This window comes from Littorina saxatilis, linkage group LG9, assembly GCF_037325665.1.
Source record: "Littorina saxatilis isolate snail1 linkage group LG9, US_GU_Lsax_2.0, whole genome shotgun sequence".
Classification (NCBI taxonomy): domain Eukaryota; kingdom Metazoa; phylum Mollusca; class Gastropoda; order Littorinimorpha; family Littorinidae; genus Littorina; species Littorina saxatilis.
In genome coordinates this window covers 13,720,213-13,733,718 of record NC_090253.1, presented here as the reverse complement: position 1 = coordinate 13,733,718, position 13,506 = coordinate 13,720,213, and the positions used below count along the sequence as shown (strand labels likewise).

The window sequence follows — 13,506 nt, the reverse complement described above, 5'->3', positions numbered from 1 at the left end:
GGTTTCTATAGTGTCATACGGCCCGACGGTCTGTGCACTTACGTAGTGGTAGTGCATGTGATGTGCGCTTGACAGGGTCTGTGTCATATGGAAAGCCGTTTGGCTCATAACCAATACACGTGTAATAAATAACCAATACACGTGTAAGAAATAATTCATACACGTGTAATAAATAATTTATACACGTGTAAGAAATAATTCATACACGTGTAAGAAATAATTTATACACGTGTAAGAAATAATTCACAAACGTGTATAAATGATCTATTACACGTGTATGAATTATTTATTACACGTGTATAAATTATTTATTACACGTGTATACATTATTTATTACACGTGTATTGGTTACTGATGAGCCAAACGGGTTTCTATAGTGTCATACGGGCACTCATGCGTGACGGAGAGACTGATTTGCCGTTTGCCAGGTGGTAAGCGGGTCAAGAGTCAAGTTCTTGACTCTACGCTCTTCGGTGTATTTTTCTTTCTGCCGGCTTCAACTCAATGTAGTGTTGCGATCTTCCGGAGGTGTTTTTTTTGTAACTCGTGAATTTGTGCAGTTGATCACTGAGTGTCAGATGCTTCGTGGTGGATTCCTACTACTGAAGGTGTGTGTGTGTACAAGCCGTGTTAGCGGTGCCGTCGGTGGTGATATGCACGGGAGGTGTGTATGTGGCACCTGTGGCTGTGTGTCACAGTGTAGTACCTGCCTTGTGTTCTGCTTCGTTGAATTCCATGTTGACGAAAGCTGACTAAAACCGCAGCTTAATAGTGTTCCTCTCGGCAGACTCTACTCCCGCCCTGGACATATCACTGACACTGGTTGAAGGTAAGTTGATGGCTATACTGACAAAACTTGAAGATACTAGTAAATATTGATGTCTCAAAAGCGGCTAAGCCGGTGTGACGATTTCATCTTTCGCCGTGGTCATATTTCGATTTTCGGCCTCGTTGATCTAGTATAAACTCAGTCCACACTGAACAAAACAAAAAAACTTCCCGGCTAGGGTCATTGAGTTATTTCAGTGTTTGCACGTCTACTCCGACCACTGAAAAACCGAAAACCCTTTGGGGTGACATACCACTACAGCCGCCAGTACCTGCGATGTATGGACCCTGTGGGGTTTTGCCACTGATTTAACGACTCGAAAGACACAGTTTGACTTGTATAAACGGAAATCTACGTCGGCCACGTGAAAGAACGAAGGGACTGCTAAGAGTATTCAGTTTAGAAACCGTGGCACACACACACGCACACAAACACATACACACTCTGACGCGGCGCGCGCACACACACACACACACACACACACACACACACACACACACACAAAACAACGATACAACAATCTGTTACCCACTCATTACTGATACGGTATGGTGCCACTCATTGGTGCGAGCGGGTGGTTCATCACGTCTGATTGCAGACGGGAGTAAGTCTTAAATTTGTAATATTGCCAGCTACAGCTTCGAGTGAATATCAACACGAAATCAGATTTATTGGAATGAAATGGTAAAAACAGAATAGTACATGGCTTGCTGTGTCGTACCAGATTTACACTCGTTGCTTTTTCAAATAGTGAACAGCTTCGCTCGCAGTTCAATATTTTAAAAAACAACTCGTGTAAATCTGGTACGACACAGCAAGCCATGTACTATTCTCTATGTAATCAGTGCTAATTATGTCAGTGTGGAGACTGACAGTAACGTGACAATTTGCCACAGTCTCATTTATTTAATTTACTGTGAGCCTGTCACGGGCAGTATTGTGAAACAGTCATGAACCGAGACATAAGCATGTGCAATTGTTCACTTCTAGCTGTAATAATTCTTGTGAGGAAGACTCGAACAGTTTCATTGTAGTATAATGATCGAACCACCCCACTTTGCAGAAGACCTCCAAAAATCAGTCTCCCCTTGTTCTTTTATTACACCCCCGGTATAGGGGTGTGTATAGGATTCGGTCCATGTGTTTGTTTGTTTGTTTGTGTTCGCATATAGATCTCAAGAATGAACGGACCGATCGTCACCAAACTTGGTGAACAGGTTTTATACATTCCTGAGACGGTCCTTACAAAAATTGGGACCAGTCAAACACACGGTTAGGGAGTTATTGTTTGGTGTGTATAGGATTCGGTCGATGTGTTTGTTTGTTTGTTTGTGTTCGCATATAGATCTCAAGAATGAACGGACCGATCGTCACCAAACTTGGTGAACATGTTCTATACATTCCTGAGACGGTCCTTACAAAAATTGGGACCAGTCAAACACACGGTTAGGGAGTTATTGGTGGATTAAAATTATACAAGGACTTATAGAGGGACATCTTAATGGTCAAAGGGAAATAACCATTCTCACTCAGTCACTGCCACCAACTGAGAAGGTTATTTCCCTTTGACGGGGGTGTTTTTCCTACCTCGGAGGAATTTCTTGTTTTTTAATATTTTTAAATATTTTTTTATAGTAACATTTTCAGCTCTTGAAAATGAGGGAGTCTGAGAATGGGGTATACTTGCAGAGGTTGTGAACAAATCAAGTTTATGTCTGAGAAGAGGTTACGCTGTACTTGAATGAGTAGGACGCATAATACAAAAAGCATCAGAGAACGACCAGGGTCTCGTTAGTAACATTTAAGCATTAATTACCTGACCGTCTTGATCTTGTACTCTTTTCGGATTTCACTGTCCTTGTTGTCATTACTTTATTGTCCAATCGTTCGGAAATTCGGGTTGCTTCCTCCAAGTCGAAAGCTAGCAGTAACAGAGTAGCGCTACCAAGGTTTGTTATCAGCCAGTTGCACTTCGTGGAGACGTAGCCTACCACAGCCCTTATCTGTGAAAAGTGCAATACTAATAGAAACAGTCAGCTCTGCCAGTGCCAGTGCCACTTTTGTCTGTACTGTTATCTCTCTAACGTTTTTACTTTTGGACTAAGAAGAATACTTGAACATTTTATGCTGTCCTTCTCATATTCCAGCGGTTTTTACCCGCACCACCCCCACCACCATAATCAGAACAACGGCAAAGTTGGGATAATATCAGCAACAGAAAAAGTAGATTACAACTGAAAATATAGCAGCAGCAGAAGCAACTGGAGAAACAACAACAACAACAGCCACAACAACAACAACAACAACAACAACAACAACAACAATTTAAAAAAACACCCGACAAATATATTGATCATCTCAGTAAGGATTCCTAGATCCTCTGATCTTCACGCATGCATTCTTATGCTTACTAAGTCGCAGCATCATCATGTATTATATCACAAAATGATATCTTCCCCCTATCTTTCTTTGTGTCGTGAACATTACTTTTTACTGCCGGTTCAATCAATATTCTGAACAACTGCATGGCCTCAGATAGCTGACATTACGATTTTATTATTGAATGCGCTAAAAAGCAAGCCGCGTACGTGTATTGACTGAATATATATTAATCACATATGAGTCTGTGAAGGTGCGGCAGACATTGTTTTTATTGACTTGGTTGGTAGAGTAACTAAAGGCCCGGTCACACAGCCCAAAAGTCGCGTAAACGCATGAATCACGCCATAAAATTTGGTTGTGCGTGCTTGTCGGTCGAGAATTTTACCATTTTCGCTGATTTACGCGATGAAAATCACCGATGAATTGCGCAAGAACTACGGAAAGATCACGCAAAAATCACTAACAAACCACGCACTACAGCGCATAGGCACGCAAAGGTCCACGGAAAACCACGTATATAAAAAAATTTCAGTGATTTTCAATGATACGTAGGTGTTACAAGCGCGAAACATGCGTCATATGTCTGCTAATCGTCAGTGGAAAGTCGTCGATGAACGCGATAGCGGCAACATTTTCGCGAACGATCACTGATATTCCACGCATATTTCGCGCATTGTTCGCGTAAGAACTACGCAAACTACGCAGAAATTACGTAAAACAGCGCAATACTGCGTAAACTCTTACGCGAAGCCGAGTTTTGAGCTGCTCAAAACCTGGAATCGCGTAAAGCGCCGATCCGGCGAACATCGGCGGACAACTACGGAGGTTCCACGTCAGACAAACTGATGAAATGCGCAAATCGCGCATGTATCGCGTAAGGATCGAATTTCGTGCGTGATTCATGCGTTTACGCGACTCAGTTTGGGCTGTGTGACCGGGCCTTTAGGAAATGTAGTTTGTATATTTCTACAGCTTGTTTGAAGGGAACAAAGACACAGGCAGGCAGGCAGAAAGGCAGACGGGACAGCAGAGAAACCTTGACAGACAAAAACGGACACAGACAGACAGACAGACAGACACACACACACACACACACACACACACACACACACACACACACACACACACATACACTGACAAACATACACACACAACACAACACACACACACACACTGACAAATATACACACACACACTCACACACACACACACACACACACACACACACACACACACACACACCCCTTGTGGTGTACATGGGCAAGGCCCCGTTGGGGGGTCTGTGGGTCTTTGCCCCCCAGAAGCTGAAGACTTTTAGCTATTTTATGAACAATTTATGGCTTATCCTTGATTTTAAACATGATCAACTGGTGTCAGCAGCTAGCCACTGATTATTTCTTTTAAAGTTAGTATTAATTTTTTTATCCCAGCGAAGCTGGAGGTATCCCGTGAACGCTATACTGTAATCGATTTGAGAAATGTGCACACCGAATAATACATGATAAAGAAGGATTCGTTGTGCCCGGCTACGTGCTACAGTTGGAGATGGAAGTTCACCAAAAATGGGGACCATACTAACAAAAATACGGTGGGTAAAATAGGCGCCCCCATTTTTTCAGCAAACGCCACCCCAGGCCGCATTGGACGGGTAGAAATTCCGTAGTTTCCAAGTCTATGGATAAAGCTCGCGTAAGAAGAATACGTCACGGTCGAAAGTCTTTGACGTCAATTAATGCATCATGACGTCATGCCTCCCCGTAGTCTTTCTCTCTCGTGCAGTGTGTGTGTTTGTGTTCATTTTGTGCACATGTGTTAGTGTTACTGTGTGTGTGTGTGTGTGTGTGTGTGTGTGTGTGTGTGTGTGTGTGTGTGTGTGTGTGTGTGTGTGTGCGCGCACGCGTGCATGAGTCTGTACTCGTATGTGTGTGGTGTGTGTGTATTTTTGTGTGTGTGTGTGTGTGTGTGTGTGCGTGCGCACGCGTGCATGAGTCTGTACTCGTGTGTGTGTGTGGGCATAAGTGTATGTGTGTGCGTGTATGTGTGTTTGTTTGTAAAGGTGTGCATGTCCGTCTGTCCATATGTGCGTATGGGTGTGTGTTTTGTGTGTATGAAGTTTTTTGTCAGAGAGTGAGTGAGTGCGTGTGAGTGAGTGTGTGTGTGCATGAGTTTGTGTGTATGTTTGTGTGTGTATGAGTGTGTATATGTGTTTGTTTGTAAAGGTGTGTGTGTCCGTCTGTCTATGTGCGTATTTGTTTGTTTGTTTCCATAATTATCAGGGCGGTGCTGCTTTGAGATATAACGTGCGCCACACAAAAGGCAGAAGTCGCAGCACAGGCTTCATGTCTCACCCAGTCACATTATTCTGACACCGGACCAAACAGTCCTAGCATGCACTAACCCCATAATGCCAGCCGCCAGGCGGAGCACCCACTAGATTGCCAATTTTAAAGTCTTAGGTATGACCCGGCCTGGGTTCTAACCCACGACCTCCCGATCACGGGGCGGACGCCTTACCACTAGGCCAACCGTGTATGTGCGTATGAGTGTGTGTATTGTGTGTATGAGATTTGTGTGAGTCAATGTGTGTGTGTGTGTGTGTCTGTGGGTGTGTGCGTGCGTACATTCGTGCGTATGTACATGTGTGTGTGTTTGTGTGGGTGTGTGTCTGTTTGTATAAGAGAGAGAGAGAGTGGGTGGGTTGGTTTGTGTTTGTGCGTGTGCGTAAGTGTATGTGTGTGTGTATGTGTGTTTGTTTGTAAAGGTGTGTATGTCCGTCTGTCTATATGTGCGTATGGGGGTGTGTTTTGTGTGTACAGTGAAGTGTGTGTGAGAGAGTGAGTGAGTGCGTGTGAGTGAGTGTGTATGTGTGTACGTGTGTAACTTGGGTGTGTGTGTGTGTGTGTGTGTGTGTTTGAGAGAGAGAGAGAGAGAGGTTTGTCTTTCGCTGGGGTATGCAGTGCCTTGGCGTTGCACATCTACTTAATTTTTTTGGACAGCCCGGGGGGGGGGGGGGTCCGGAACCCCTGTAACCCCCCCTAATCCGCCCCTGCACAGACACACACACACACACACACACACGCACGTGCGCGTACTTGCTTTATAGGACACACAGCCACTGCAATTTTAAGAGCTTGTGCTATGCAGGGGAAGCAACTGGTCTACAATGCAAGGGTTCAATCAATCGTTTTAAGTCCCTTACCATACCATGCCATTCGCCATAATTTCGTCCGAAAATCACGGGACAGAACTAACAGCGCATTAAAACGTTCAGAGAAACAGTTAGACAGGAATGAGGGGTATAGTCCAGGCATATTAGAGAACAACGTTGAAGTGACAATGACTAGGTTTAAAATGTCCCTTATCAGAAAGTTCAACCTCAGTCCTTTGATGTTTATTAAACACATTTTCATATAAAGTTGGCGCTTCATACGGAAAAATGGCTTTGAAATTGACCCAAATCCTTCTTTGGGCTCTGTAAATGTCGTTTGGGGGTATGGTTGTAAAATGGTATCTACTGGTCACCCCAATGTATAAACTGAAAACTCTTTCTGCACCAGAACACGCAGAAAGGATTGTATCTGCCTGATGTCTGATGCTTTTCAAAATCCCCAACCACTAACACCTTCAAAACGGACTTTAACTGACACTGTTGTTTTTCCCTATATAATCCTTACTATTTTTCCGAGACGTCGTCGTGTTGTGTATTTAGCTTGCCACAACCTCATACATGGTCCTAAAAGTTAAAGTTGAAGAAAATACTAAAGATAAATGAAAAAGCTGACGCAGTGTCATTCGCACCGTGAATCCCCCCATGGGAACATACTAAAGTCTGGTTCCAAATAGGCTCAATTTCCTTCTATTTCTTTGTATTTCTGCCTCGTAGGGGTAGGGGTGTTCAAACCAAAGGCACCTTTAAACCAAAATTCAAATCACACATCTTACAATACTAAGACACTCAGCAGTAAAAGGGTGTCTGCTGGTAAAAAATTCCAAACAATCCTAAAAGTACTTCACTACTAAAAGTGCTTTTAAAAAGAGCCGTTATTTTTCCCTCTATATTCAGTATTGTGTTTTCTGCGAACATGTAGTCTATTTAGATGGTTGTCGTGTGCACTTGAGTTGCTAAAGCGTTTTCAGTTGGGCATATGTCGAAAAGCAAAGAATTAGCCCTTTGAAAACCATCAGAACTGTCACACAAAAATAACATTTACCTATCTCACCAACTGACCAAACATAGGGCTTTTCCTTATGTATTATGTATTGTCGTGTTTTTTGTAGCATACTTGTGAAAACAGCCACCACTGTTGTAAATGATACTTTAAAGAGCATTATTTCATTTTTACAGTTGAAGGACAACATGGACTGCCGTATATTACAGCTGTTTTACAATCAGCCAAAATTTTCTTAACAAACGTATGTTAAGAACAACTCCCATAGTGAAATTGAAGGAAAACAAATTGAAAATCCCCCTGCCATAGAGGAGCTAAAGAATCAACAATAAACGACTGCATGGATAGCTTGATGCACGAATGCATTGCGGACATGTTTGTCTCCAACCAAGAGAAAGTTCCAAAAAATCCCTTTTGTGCTTCTTATTATACAGTGACGTCAAAGACAGCCTTTTCTGCTGTTCATACATTCAGGGGTTATGGTTACACTAAACGACGTAGTTGTAGCCATACTGCCATCCAGATTTATTTTTTCCTTGCGAGCAGTCACAGGGTGTTTGTGCTGTCTGCCAACCGTTAGATGACCCCGCCCAAGTCTGTTAAGGGACCGTTTGACCGTTATAGAACGCGTCTTTTTGATTTTTTGGCACAGTTGGAAACGGTTGATTTTTATCCCTACCATTGTTTCTAAACATTATATAGGAATGTTTTGTGAACAACGGATAATAGCCGCTACTCGCATGTGTAGCAAAAGTGAGCGTACATACTCACCCTGGTCGTCCAGCCGTTGTCCGTTGCCCGTCTTTATCTGTCTGTACTGAACATTACCTTTGGATATTTCTCCAACGCTATGAAGTGAAGAAACACCAAATGTTGCAAAATGTTGTATGACCCCAAGAGCTCAAAAAAGATACTTGAGAACCTTGACCTTACCTTAAGGTCAAGGTCACAGGGAGAATGAATGTGGTCTAAAAACTGCAAAATTTCACATTGTGCCAGTTTTCTGGAAAACAAATTAAAAACAGCGGGCTTAGTTTTGTATGGTATACAAGAAAAAGAAAGCCTTATCTTCTGAAACCATTTTGGTTGACCTCGCTTCAATGTCAAGGTCACAGGAGTCCTTCAAAGTTGAATTGTATACATGTTTTGAAGTGACCTTGACCCTGAACTATGAAAAAAATCTTTCAAACTTCATAATTGTGTGGGGCACATGTTATATACTGATATTGAGCCACATTTAGTCACATATCATCAAGGTCAAGGTCACTTTGCCCCTTATGAAATGTGACTGAAACGGGCAATTGAATCACTAAAAGTGACAATGTCTCTTTGTAGAAAGTGCCAATAAGTATGTTTATGCTTCCTATGTCTTGAATTGATAGCCTTGTGATGTGTGACCTTTGATGATCTTGACCTTGGCCAAAGGTCATGTGTAATTTGGTAGGAAAAATCTGTAAAACAGTTCTAATAGTGTACAATGTCCTTGCCAGCTTCAGTTGTTAGACCTTCACCTTCAAGGTCACCTGAAGGTCAAGGTCACTTTAAGACAAAGGTCAAGCATGAGAGTCGCATGGGCTTTGCTTTGTTAAGATTTTTTACCAAGACACATGGATTTCTTTACCCGGCTTGGTCACATTTTTCATAGGGGTCAATGTGACCTTGACCCTAACGATATGTGACCAGATGTGGCTCACTATGAAATTCTAACAAACGCCCCACTCAGTGTTTAAGTTTGTAAGAGATATCGTCCATAGTAAAGTTAAAGGGGCAAGCTCACATCAAAATATGTCTACAATTCAACTTTGAAGGGCTCCTCTGACCTTGACATTGAAGCGAGGTCAACCAAAATGGTATCAGAAGATAATTAAGGCTTTCTTTTTCTTGTATACCATACAAAACTAAGCCCGCTGTTTTTAATTTGTTTTCCAGAAAACTGGCACAATGTGAAATTTTGCAGTTTTTAGACCACATTCATTCTCCCTGTGACCTTGACCTTATGGTAAGGTCAAGGTTCTCAAGTATCTTTTTTGAGCTCTTGGGGTCATACAACATTTTGCAACATTTGGTGTTTCTTCACTTCATAGCGTTGGAGAAATATCCAAAGGTAATGTTCAGTACAGACAGATAAAGACGGGCAACGGACAACGGCTGTACGACCAGGGTGAGTATGTACGCTCACTTTTGCTACACATGCGAGTAGCGGCTATTATCCGTTGTTCACAAAACATTCCTATATAATGTTTGGAAACAATGGTAGGGATAAAAATCAACCGTTCCCAACTGTGCCAAAAAATCAAAAAGACGCGTTCTATAACGGTCAAACGGTCCCTTAACAGACTTGGGCGGGGTCATCTAACGGTTGGCAGACAGCACAAACACCCTGTGACTGCTCGCAAGGAAAAAATAAATCTGGATGGCAGTATGGCTACAACTACGTCGTTTAGTGTAACCATAACCCCTGAATGTATGAACAGCAGAAAAGGCTGTCTTTGACGTCACTGTATAATAAGAAGCACAAAAGGGATTTTTTGGAACTTTCTCTTGGTTGGAGACAAACATGTCCGCAATGCATTCGTGCATCAAGCTATCCATGCAGTCGTTTATTGTTGATTCTTTAGCTCCTCTATGGCAGGGGGATTTTCAATTTGTTTTCCTTCAATTTCACTGTGGGAGTTGTTCTTAACATACGTTTGTTAAGAAAATTTTGGCTGATTGTAAAACAGCTGTAATATACGGCAGTCCATGTTGTCCTTCAACTGTAAAAATGAAATAATGCTCTTTAAAGTATCATTTACAACAGTGGTGGCTGTTTTCACAAGTATGCTACAAAAAACACGACAATACATAATACATAAGGAAAAGCCCTATGTTTGGTCAGTTGGTGAGATAGGTAAATGTTATTTTTGTGTGACAGTTCTGATGGTTTTCAAAGGGCTAATTCTTTGCTTTTCGACATATGCCCAACTGAAAACGCTTTAGCAACTCAAGTGCACACGACAACCATCTAAATAGACTACATGTTCGCAGAAAACACAATACTGAATATAGAGGGAAAAATAACGGCTCTTTTTAAAAGCACTTTTAGTAGTGAAGTACTTTTAGGATTGTTTGGAATTTTTTACCAGCAGACACCCTTTTACTGCTGAGTGTCTTAGTATTGTAAGATGTGTGATTTGAATTTTGGTTTAAAGGTGCCTTTGGTTTGAACACCCCTACCCCTACGAGGCAGAAATACAAAGAAATAGAAGGAAATTGAGCCTATTTGGAACCAGACTTTAGTATGTTCCCATGGGGGGATTCACGGTGCGAATGACACTGCGTCAGCTTTTTCATTTATCTTTAGTATTTTCTTCAACTTTAACTTTTAGGACCATGTATGAGGTTGTGGCAAGCTAAATACACAACACGACGACGTCTCGGAAAAATAGTAAGGATTATATAGGGAAAAACAACAGTGTCAGTTAAAGTCCGTTTTGAAGGTGTTAGTGGTTGGGGATTTTGAAAAGCATCAGACATCAGGCAGATACAATCCTTTCTGCGTGTTCTGGTGCAGAAAGAGTTTTCAGTTTATACATTGGGGTGACCAGTAGATACCATTTTACAACCATACCCCCAAACGACATTTACAGAGCCCAAAGAAGGATTTGGGACAATTTCAAAGCCATTTTTCCGTATGAAGCGCCAACTTTATATGAAAATGTGTTTAATAAACATCAAAGGACTGAGGTTGAACTTTCTGATAAGGGACATTTTAAACCTAGTCATTGTCACTTCAACGTTCCCTTCACTAAAGTGGCTAAGATGCCTGGACTAGTACTTCATTCTGACGAGGTAGACCGTGACACTGACAATTAACAGGGGCGGACGAGGGGGGGGGGGGCACAGGGGGCACGTGCCCCCCCCCCAAAAAAAAAAGAAAAAAAAAAAAGAAGAAAAAAAAAGATTTTTCTATGCTGATTCTATGACCATTTCTAAGTTCAAATGGCACCAAATGGCACCATTTTGCTTCTTTGGGCAAAATTTTTTTCCGGGGGTGCATGCCCCCGGACCCCCCTAGCAACTTCGGGCGCTTTGCGCCCATCACATTCACTTTCGATTCAAAGTGCGCCCCCCCCCCCTTACAAAGCAACTGATCCGCCCCTGATTAACAACAATCATGGTATGCTGGCAGCCATTGTATTGTCTGACAGAATAGTGATACAGACTGACAAAATGATGCAGCTGTCGCCACGACCGATATGGCTCACGGATTCCTTTCAGCAGTTATCATTTGTTGTTAGTCGTTTGATGCTGCCTGCATGTGCACAGATGAATCTGATTTTTATTGTCGTGCAGTAAAGTTTGTACTGGGCTGACAGCGTGGGTAACAATGAGTTCAATTTTCATATATAAAATCTGAAAGAGATAGACTGCTGTCGTTAAATAAAACCACACACATAAAAAAAAAAATAAAAAAAAAAGGGTTATGGTAAGTGGAACAAACTCTTTGGCTCTCAGTAGCCATCTTGAGATCAAGGAAATAACTAACTTAGCTAGGTCCCTTTTCTGTTTATCACCAATTTATTTTTGGCCACGTTAGCTTAATTGATATAACGGAAACAACAAATACCTTATCTATGTTCTTTATCTATTTATTACCAAATTGTTTCTGGACATTTTAGCTTGAGATCACGGAAACAAAAAAATACCTATCTAAGTTCTTTTTCTGCTTATCATCTCATTTAGTCTAGCCATCTTAGCTTGAAATCACGGAAACTGCAATCTTATAAATATAGTCTGAGTCCTTTTTCTGCTTATCATCTCATTTAGTCTAGCCATCTTAGCTTGAAATCACGGAAACTGCAATCTTATAAATATAGTCTGAGTCCTTTTTCTGCTTATCATCTCATTTAGTCTAGCCATCTTAGCTAGAAATCACGGAAACTGCAACCTTATGAATATAGCCCGAGTCCTTTTTCTGCTTATCATCTCATTTAGTCTAGCCATCTTAGCTTGAAATCACGGAAACTGCAATCTTATAAATATAGTCTGAGTCCTTTTTCTGCTTATCATCTCATTTAGTCTAGCCATCTTAGCTTGAAATCACGGAAGCTGCAACCTTATAAATATAGTCCGAGTCCTTTTTCTGCTTATCATCTCATTTAGTTTAGCCATCTTAGCTTGAAATCACGGAAGCTGCAACCTTATAAATATAGTCCGAGTCCTTTTTCTGCTTATCATCTCATTTAGTCTAGCCATCTTAGCTTGAAATCACGGAAACTGCAATCTTATAAATATAGTCTGAGTCCTTTTTCTGCTTATCATCTCATTTAGTCTAGCCATCTTCGCTTCAAATCACGGAAACTGCAACCTTATAAATATAGTCCGAGTCCTTTTTCTGCTTATCATCTCATTTAGTCTAGCCATCTTAGCTTGAAATCACGGAAACTGCAATCTTATAAATATAGTCTGAGTTCTTTTTCTGCTTATCATCTCATTTAGTCTAGCCATCTTAGCTTGAAATCACGGAAACTGCAATCTTATAAATATAGTCTGAGTCCTTTTTCTGCTTATCATCTTTTTTTTACTGGCTAACAAGTAACTTGAGATCAACGAATAATCAATTTATTAAGCAAAGTCCATTTTCTGTTAACATTACCTTTTGGTTGACGCACAAGCTAGTGAATGTTTCGTTTAATCTACAATGAAAAGTTCATGAACCAACTTGTTTAATTTTTTTTAATTTTTGTTTGTTTTATTCATGTGTGGTAGAGAAAGAGTCTTTTCGCTTGAGTTCGCTCATGATTGTCGTTAATTCAAAGAGCATAGTTAATTAATGTTATCAGTCTGTCAACATGTTTACATCTAATTGGCGGAACAAAGTATAACATAGCCATGCATTTTCTGTGTGATATTATATGAGCACGTGTAACGATTTGTCTAGGACAATTTGATGTGGTGTATCAGAATGACGTGTGCACTGTACGCCGTTTTGTTCACAATATAGAAAAAAACCCACTCAGCTAAAGAAAGTGAGTTACATCTGTATTTGTATTGTGTGTGTCTTTTAATTGTATTTTTTATTTTTAAATTTGTTATTTAATTAAAAAAAAAAGCTTTTCTTTTTTCTTCTTTTCTTTTCTAGCA

At 41.0% G+C, this 13,506-nt stretch overlaps 1 protein-coding gene across 1 annotated transcript in view; it reads left to right on the top strand.

Annotated features, from left to right (window-relative positions):
- The first annotated feature begins 461 nt into the window (after nt 1-461).
- LOC138975330 (putative transporter SVOPL) overlaps nt 462-13,506 on the top strand; it is a 62,989-nt gene continuing 49,944 nt past the window's right edge. Inside the window, exon 1 of the mRNA XM_070347983.1 lies at nt 462-829. The gene's annotated coding sequence lies outside the window, so the exon portion shown is untranslated. The remainder of the gene's footprint in view (nt 830-13,506) is intronic.